The sequence below is a fragment of the Pangasianodon hypophthalmus genome, chromosome 30 (genome assembly GCF_027358585.1).
Source record: "Pangasianodon hypophthalmus isolate fPanHyp1 chromosome 30, fPanHyp1.pri, whole genome shotgun sequence".
NCBI lineage: Eukaryota > Metazoa > Chordata > Actinopteri > Siluriformes > Pangasiidae > Pangasianodon > Pangasianodon hypophthalmus.
Genome location: NC_069739.1, coordinates 3261858 through 3270500, shown reverse-complemented (window position 1 = coordinate 3270500; position 8643 = coordinate 3261858).

Sequence of the window (8643 nt, the reverse complement as noted above, 5' to 3'; positions counted from 1 at the left end):
CTTTTTATTTATTTATTTTTTTTAAATTTTGGCAAAATTAGGAATTGCTGCTGACTCACTTCCTGATCTGAGCTCTGATGATGGGCGGGGTCTTATTCGGGGGTGTGGCTCATACAGGGCGAGCTTTTTTTTTGTTTTGTTCTGATTATTTTACTGATGTGTCTTTATAAGTCTTTTCCCGTCAGATAAGCTATTTGGTTTAGAGCTCGTCCCTGTACAGATAGTTGAAATTAAAAAATGTAAAGCAGACACACATTCCAAGGCGTCATTTCAGGTTGTGTCAGAGCTGTAAATGAATCGCGGTGACACTCGTCGTTGCCGTCGGTAACTGTATATTTAATGTGCATGTTAAAGTTTGTACACTGTTCGAAACCCTCACTGAAACTGCAGAAGTTCGCCACGTCTCGGCCGCATTTGTAAAGAAGTTATATATAAATGTATAAAACGGCGACTTTTCTTGCAGGTTTTGAACTACATATATGAAATATCCCTACATGTTCAATAAAGCATATTGCTCAAAGTCTTATATTAAACACGTGTGTTGGTCTGGAGAATGGTTATTTTTGATGAAACTGCTACAGTGAGGACAGTTTAATGTCTTTTTCTCTCCATTTGTCAGATTTTCATAGCACCTTCATCCCTGTGTCTCGTTTCACTGGCGTTGGCGATTATAAAAACTCGTATTCTGAAATCACAAGAAGCTGTGTACAAGTGCTTCCAGGGTCAAAGTTCAGAAAAACAAGCAGCCATTTCATTCACAGGCATCAAAAACATTCTCACACAAGGACAAACAGTCCAGGACGTAAGAACACCACTAAGCTACAACGCTGTTAGAGAGGACACGAAGAGATTTATTTTTTTATTTCTAGGTTTATTTCTAGGTTTGACGTGTCGGTCCGGGAAAGTTTACACCCTCATGTATACTGATAACATATATTCATAATATTCATATATTCATAAGTATATTTCCCTTCATGTGTGATAGCATTTTTGCTTCTCCACTGATTCGTCATTTGCATCCAAAAAAAGCATTTAAAGAAAAGCAAAACGTCCCTCTATAAATGCAGTGTTCTGTATTCAACTAAACGTACATAATTTACACTTAATACACATAGCGCTATACAACAAATTTGCATGGATATCATTTGTGTGATACACAATATTTCCAATAAACATAGGCCTATAGTGGTGGGAGAAAGCAGGAGAGATCGTATTAGCCAATCAGAAACGAGCTGATGTTCTTATGTTCCTGCACACACACTGCAGCAGATAGCTGAGAGACTCGTCTGCGGCCGCAGCATTCGAACCCAGGAGACCAGCTCGGGTGCTGGAGCGAGACGCTGAAGCTGTGAGCAGGTTCTGAGCAAAACCTTCGCTGATGAGGCTAAACGAAACCCACGTCGTCATGTGAACTCTCTAACCCACGCCATTCCACACGTTTTCCCTTTTTCAAGGCAGCGTACATGCATCAAGAGAGAGAGAGAGAGAGAGAGAGAGAGAGAGAGCAGAAAACAAGGAGATGGCTAATTCAAGAGGAAAACATTCACAACAATACAACACGAGTCAAAAAGGTGATTACGTCAGGGACTTTACTCTTATAATACTACTTATTTTAGTTGAAAAGGAACAGCCTGGATAGATAGATAGATAGATAGATAGATAGATAGATAGATAGATAGATAGAAAGAAAGAAAGATAGATAAAATGCACATCCCCTCACACTCTACTTCACACATGACCACCAATGTATTGTAGGTGATCAACCAAGACATGTTTGGTGCCTGAACTTCTACTCCTTCTACTCCTTCTACTCCTTCTACTCCTTCTTCTTCTTCTTCTTCTTCTTCTTCTTCTTTTGCACTGGAGCTACAAGTTAATGATCCTTTGAAGTAGCTATGAAGTAATGGAAGCTTATAATGACCAGTACAGCGTCATGCAAAGTGCAGAGACCTTCCACTGTATGATCTCGGCATGATTACACTAAACTGGCTGTAGGAGGTCACGGCTCACTTCTGCCAGGTCTGAACCTCGGAGATGACGTCACGCGCCAGGGAAGACGCCAGAAGCAAGCCAACTGAAAGTAAAAGTGTGACGTGTTTTTTTTTTTTGTACGTCATAGGACTCTGACAGTATCAAACACTCCGACTACTCTATACGTGAGCATGCACGCACACAAACACACACGCACACACACACACACACACACAGAAAGTAATAACCAGTAGCTGCACGGCGGCAGTGTTATTAATAATCCCATGTCTTACCTGGAACTACAGAGCATGACTCTTTAAGATATTGCTTTATAAATATGAAACTATCTTCCGTTGCTTTTGCGCGATTATTGTTTGCCAGGCGCATGCGCGGCGTCTTGACGTTAGAGGTGCTAGCGCGAGCTTGCCCTTGATTGGCCAGTGTCCTTAATTGACCAGTGTCCTTGATTGGCCCTTCAAGCACTTCCGGTTCCCTGCATTTCCTCAACAAGTATTTAAGCTACTCAATAAATAATGAAATATATATTTGACCCATCCTTACACCACTGTCTTAAGCAATTCTAACTTAATATATGTTTGTTTACTTTTTCCATTTTAAATGTTTTAAAGATAGCTCACTGCTGCATCTCAGGCCCTGCTCACACCTGGTATTAACATCCATCTCGAGTGATCAGATCACAAGTGGACAGGGAAATGCGTAGCTGTTTACACCTGGTGTTATGAATGTGTCTGTAGTGACCACTTGTGATTGGATTTCGTACACTGCCTCAGTTGAAGGAAAGCTGTTGCGCACGTTTATCACGGCTAGGGCAAAGACGCTGTGGATTTGTGGTCCTTCATTGCTGAGACCCAAACCACCTCCGAATGTGGTTTGAGTGATCGATCACAAAACATCTTTGAGACACATGTACTTAGCGCTGTTCACAGATGATCCGATCACCCAGGATGCGTGTTAATGCCAGGTGTGAAAGGGCCTAAGATGCCATGCACCTACCATTTGGGGTGGCTGCGGCCCCCCACTTCCCACACCTATGTCTGATATCATCAATACATGTATTAAAAGTCTAATTATCAGTTCAGATTTATTGTGATAGTTTCCTATCATTAGTGTGGTGTGTTTGCTTGGTAACTATATTCAGGTTTACGAGTTTGAATCCAAAGGTCACTCTGAGGAAGCAAAAAAAAGCTAAAAACAAAAAAACATAAGTGCAAAATGAGCACTAGGAGTTTGTTAGTTTCTCAGAGTGATGGTCACATGGTGGGAGCACCTTCATGGCATGATTTTCCCCACCACTAGCAAGATATTATGAGCTAATGCTAGCAAGCATATCAAAAACTAGCATAACAGGCGCTACGGCTAGCTAACATAGAAATGGCTAGGACTAGCTAAGGAGTTAAGCAAACTATATAAAGCTAAAAATCTGAGATACAAATTTGTTTACATTTTAGTCAGTGACTTGATTCTTGACTTTTGTAGCTTGATCTTGATAAGAAATCAACTTAACAATAATTAAAACAAATAAATTAAACGATAGCAAATGTGACATGTGTAAGAGTAACACAGAAATTGTTCTTAGCTGTATACGCTAAGTTAAAAACCCGAAAGCAAACAGCTTTTAACAAACATTTAAAGCTTTAATGGCGTTTGGGATTTGGCTCTGCTGTAAATTCTGGTCTGTATCATGAGACATGGTGGAAGTTTCTGTTTTTCTGGCTGCCAGATTTTATTTATTGTCATTTATTGTCACAGATAATCATTAATTACATCAAAAGCAGAGGAAGTATTTTCAGTAATGTCTCAGTGCAATGGTTTGTGTTTATGATGTTACTCATGTGCCATCTGCTGGTCAACACATGAACTGACACAAAATCTGAACAAAGTAATGACAGACAATAGAGTGAAGATTCTCAGTGTTGCTCCTTTAAACCCTCTGCAGATGTGGGAAAAGTGTGTATTCCTGCTCTTACACACTCATTATAACCTCATGAAGAGCTCATGGTTTGAGTCAGGTTTATGATATAGCAGCTGCAATACGAGGTTTGGGTCATGGATTGGGAAATCTTGGAGGAATCGTTTACTCAAACACATTTCAGTTTATTTTGCTGAATATTTGTATAGCGGTTTGAACACTAGACTTTTCTCACAAAGCAGCTTTACAGAAGATTGAGGTCCTGAATGAACAAACCAGAGGTTACAGCGGCGAGGAAAACCTCCCGAGACGACATGAGGAAGAAACCCTGACCCGAGAGGGAACCTCTTCTGGGTGACACCGGATAGTGAGATTAGAAATCTCTGCAGTATAAAGTTGTTTTCAGGGCCATTTCTTGCTAAAAGAATAAGAAGCGAGTGCTAATTAATTGGATTTAGTCAATTTATCCACTTTTTTACAGCGCTCGATCTCACATCACAGCTGCTGATTATATAACTTCAGAGAGCAGGTTCCCAACAACCAATCACTTATCACCCTCCTTCCCAATGACCAATCACTGATTACCATTGTTCTGGATGACCAATCACTGATTACCATTTTTTCCCAAAGACTAATCACTGATCACCATTTTTTCCCAAAGACTAATCACTGATCACCCTTGTTTCCGATGACCAATCACTGACCACATTGTTCTCGATGACCAATCACTGATCACATTGTTCTCGATGACCAATCACTGATCACATTGTTCTCGATGACCAATCACTGATCACATTGTTCTCGATGACCAATCACTGATTGCCCTTGTTCCCAACACCCAATCACTGATCAGCATTATTCCCAATGCCCAACCACAAGGTGTTTGTCCACCGTGTTCTTCATATTAAACTTTCTGCAGAAGTGTCTCCAGAAAATCTTCCTTCTTCACGCAACATGTTTTGACATGCAAATGACCATCACGATTCAACGAATACGGAAATTAGTCTATGACATCATCTTTTTGACTTTTAGTGACTTTTTATGCATGTATTAGCTACTTTCCCTTGAAAACAGTTGGCAACACTGGATGCATGTGCCATGTGTGTGTGTGTGTGTGTGTGTTTAAGCTGAATTCAAAATTCAAATCAAAGCCTCCTGTGCCGAATGTGCCTCCTTTCTCTCAAACTGTTAGGACATCTGTCATGGCCTCTAGACATGGGGAATGAGTGTGTGTGTGTGTGTGTGTGTGTGTGTGTGGTTGGCTCTATATGTGGAGCAGCAGGACTGTTGAAACATTCAGCACTGATTCTTTAAGTTGAGAAGAGTCCTCATATACAACAGTGACATGAAACTGGGTCAGATGTACAACATACGTGAACAACTTCAGAACCTGCTCATGCTGTCATATTAAAGGATGTGGATTCTGTAGCATAGTAGAAGCTGTTAGGTTTTCAAATAGAGTTAGAAATGAAATACTCACAGTCAGTGGAGCCTGGTGGTGATATTAGAAGCGAAAGGACACGAAATTCTAATATCTATCAATAGCTCAACAATTAAACTAGTAGAGTTAACCAATGCATTATACCTCGAGGTCTCATTGACAACAACAACAACAACAATAATAATAATAATAATAATAATAATAATAATAAGTAAAGTAAGTTGCTTACGATTAGGGCATTTGTTAATGCTGTACTTGTAAATAATATTGGAGCAAATGATCAGAAAAACACACACACACACACAATTTTTTGAGTGTTTCAAGCCTGCAATGCTTGACCGGGTTCATGCTGCTTTCCCTCTGAATAGTAAACACAATAAACAAAAAAACTGAAATTCTTTCATTCAAACCCAAAAAACACTAAACTTACAGTCCTGTCATCTGTCCTTTTGTGTAATTTTTACTTTAATTAGACAATGTGTGATCAATCGATCAACTTTTAGTTGCTTCTTCAAACACACTTTAGGGTGAAAATGATGAGAGAGTAAATAATCCACTTTGTTCACCTTCATTACACTTGTGACTCAGACTGTAACCACGCCCACTGATGACACATAACGGAAAGGTCTCTGAAACTACCTGAAAGCCTAAATGGAGCTAAATGTAGGGGGCGTGTCACTCTGTGTAATCATGTGATACGACTGTCACTGATTGGCTGTGAATCTACAGCTCTGGACTCGTTATTGTTAGCCCACATCCTCGCTTCGTATCATTCTGTGTGTTTTACTTATGACCACTGGTGGTGCTGTTGCACTCGGGTTAAAACATTTGTTAATCGCAAATAAGATACCAAAAACAAAACCGAACGTTGATTTTTTTTAATATTTGAAAGACAGGGGAATTAGCCTCACTAGCCCATTGATAAGATCCGCCCGGATCACAGTGTTAGTACCATAAATGTAGTCGATCTGCAAAAACATGTTTGTTCGCTTCTTTAGTTTTGCTATGAGGCTGAATAGAACTATATTTCTATACAGTTTATTCTAGCCGTACTTCTGTATTGGGCTTATCTCAGATACTTGGACATGTCTCAGTCTTGGGCAATGATCTCGCTAAATATGGTCTTGGTCTCTACGGAGATTTTGTAAAAAATAATGTTTGTGTTTGACAAGTTGAACAAAAAGTAATACATTCTTCTAGAAAACAGGCTAATCATTGGCTAACGCACAAACAAAGCCAACTAGTTGAAGTAAAATGGCCTTGGCCTCAAAAAAGATTTGGTGGTTTTCATCTCAATCTTGACTTGCTTTCATTTAGACTCAATCTTCACTTAACCTCAATCCCATTAAGACTCTTAAGTCTTGAGTCGATCTCGGCTAGTGCTGGACATGAACATGAAGATGGTGGTCTTGACTACGGTCCTATTTTATTCTGTAAATGCATGCTGTAATTTCTCTTTTAACATTAACATTACATTTACAAGCATTTAGCAAACCCTCTTATCAAGAAAAACAAATCCTGTCGAAAAAAATTCTCACATTAATGCCTGAGACAACCATAAAGCTAAAACTCAAGGGTGGAAAATACTGGAGTAATTCTTCTTCATTACTTTACTTCAGTGTCATATTGGTTTCGTTCTTTACTCAAGTATTATTGAAATTGAATACAGTAAACGTACAAGAAAAAAAATATTTTTTTACTCCATACATTTTCATTTTGAGCTTCAAAATACTAGTTATGAATTTCCTTGAGTTTTTTTCTTGCCCAGTTGCTTCACCAATTATTTGTGTTCTTATTTATTTAAATTTGTTTTTTAAAAAAAAAATTGCATGAAACTGCGAGCAACTGTGTTAATCAGGGTTGCCAGATCTCAGCAAAAATTTCCAGACATGAAACTAGGCCGAATATTTTGGGTAATGGAAAAGGGAGACACATTTTTCTTCTTTTTCTCAGTGGAAAACAAGTTCACTGTGGTGCGCACGCATTTCTGATTTGCATTATTTGCAATATGGCTTTTTTTCATCACCTAGTCTGGACATTATCCACTCCATAATCTCTATAATAATGGTCCTATAATATAATAAACACGGCAGACACACTGTCTGCACTTACACTTCCCTTTTGTTTGTGGAAACACATTCAATTTAATTCTAATTATTTTCTTTAAAACAAGATCTTGGTGGCTAAATAATTAAAAATTCACCATCAACTCTAAAGAAGCAGCTGATGTAAGTTATCTTTAAATTACAGTTATGTGTGGTGTTGTTGTTGTTGTTGTTGTTTTAATTTGTTCATTAGTAGATTTAGTGTTTGTTTAAGCTACATTGTGTTGTTAACACAGTCCGTTTGCTAACGTTAGCTGGCTGTGTTCCTAGATAGTTAGCTAACTTGTTAGTTTAAAAAAAAAAAAAAAAAAAGCTCTGTAATCTCAATTTTAATAAACAGTTTTGGGGATAAAGAGATTTGTATTGAGAGTTTGTATGTACAATTTTACATTAAACATAGAACTTTTTCATTATTGTTTACATCACTTTCAGCTTTTTCACTTTTAACTACAATTCCAACTTCAGGATTGAACTTCAATGTTCAGGATAAAACATCTACAAGATCTGGACTAAGATGAAAAACTGTGTACTTTTTTTTGGCAGAAATATTCAAATTCAAATTCAAATTCGATTGACCACACACAAAACCATACACAGTACGATGTGCAGTGACATGCTTTTTACAAAGGTCCGAGACATAAAACCAGAATTTACTTGTATATAGGTAGAAAATAAAAATATAAAACTTTAATATAAGGGATATAAAAGATAGATGGCAGCAAGAGTCTGACTCGATTTGAATAAAGTGCAATAAAAGTCTTAGGCACCCTTTTTTTTTTTTTTTTAGTACAAACTTTGTTATAGATGTTTATTTTCTGACTTCTACATTATTGATTCAGTACAAAACCATTTTAGATTCCAAACATTAGTTTTCCAGCACAAAATGAAATGTTACAGAAAAATGTTTGTATGTCAGTAAAGAAAGCAGCAGATTCCATAAGAGACACTTTTCAGATAAAAACATAATGAAGGCTGCTGGGTTTCACTGCAGAAATAAGAAGCGAGTCGACAGTCAAAGTCTCCAGAAGAACTGTGGCTGCTTCTGCAAGATGCTCAGTAACACTTCCAGCTCATTTCCTTATAAAACTGCACACACTGCACCTCAGATACTGCTTTATTTTATTTAAAGTGAAGAATCGTCACATTAAATACTGACTTTGTTTCATTTATTACTGTTTACTGCTCTTTATAGGATT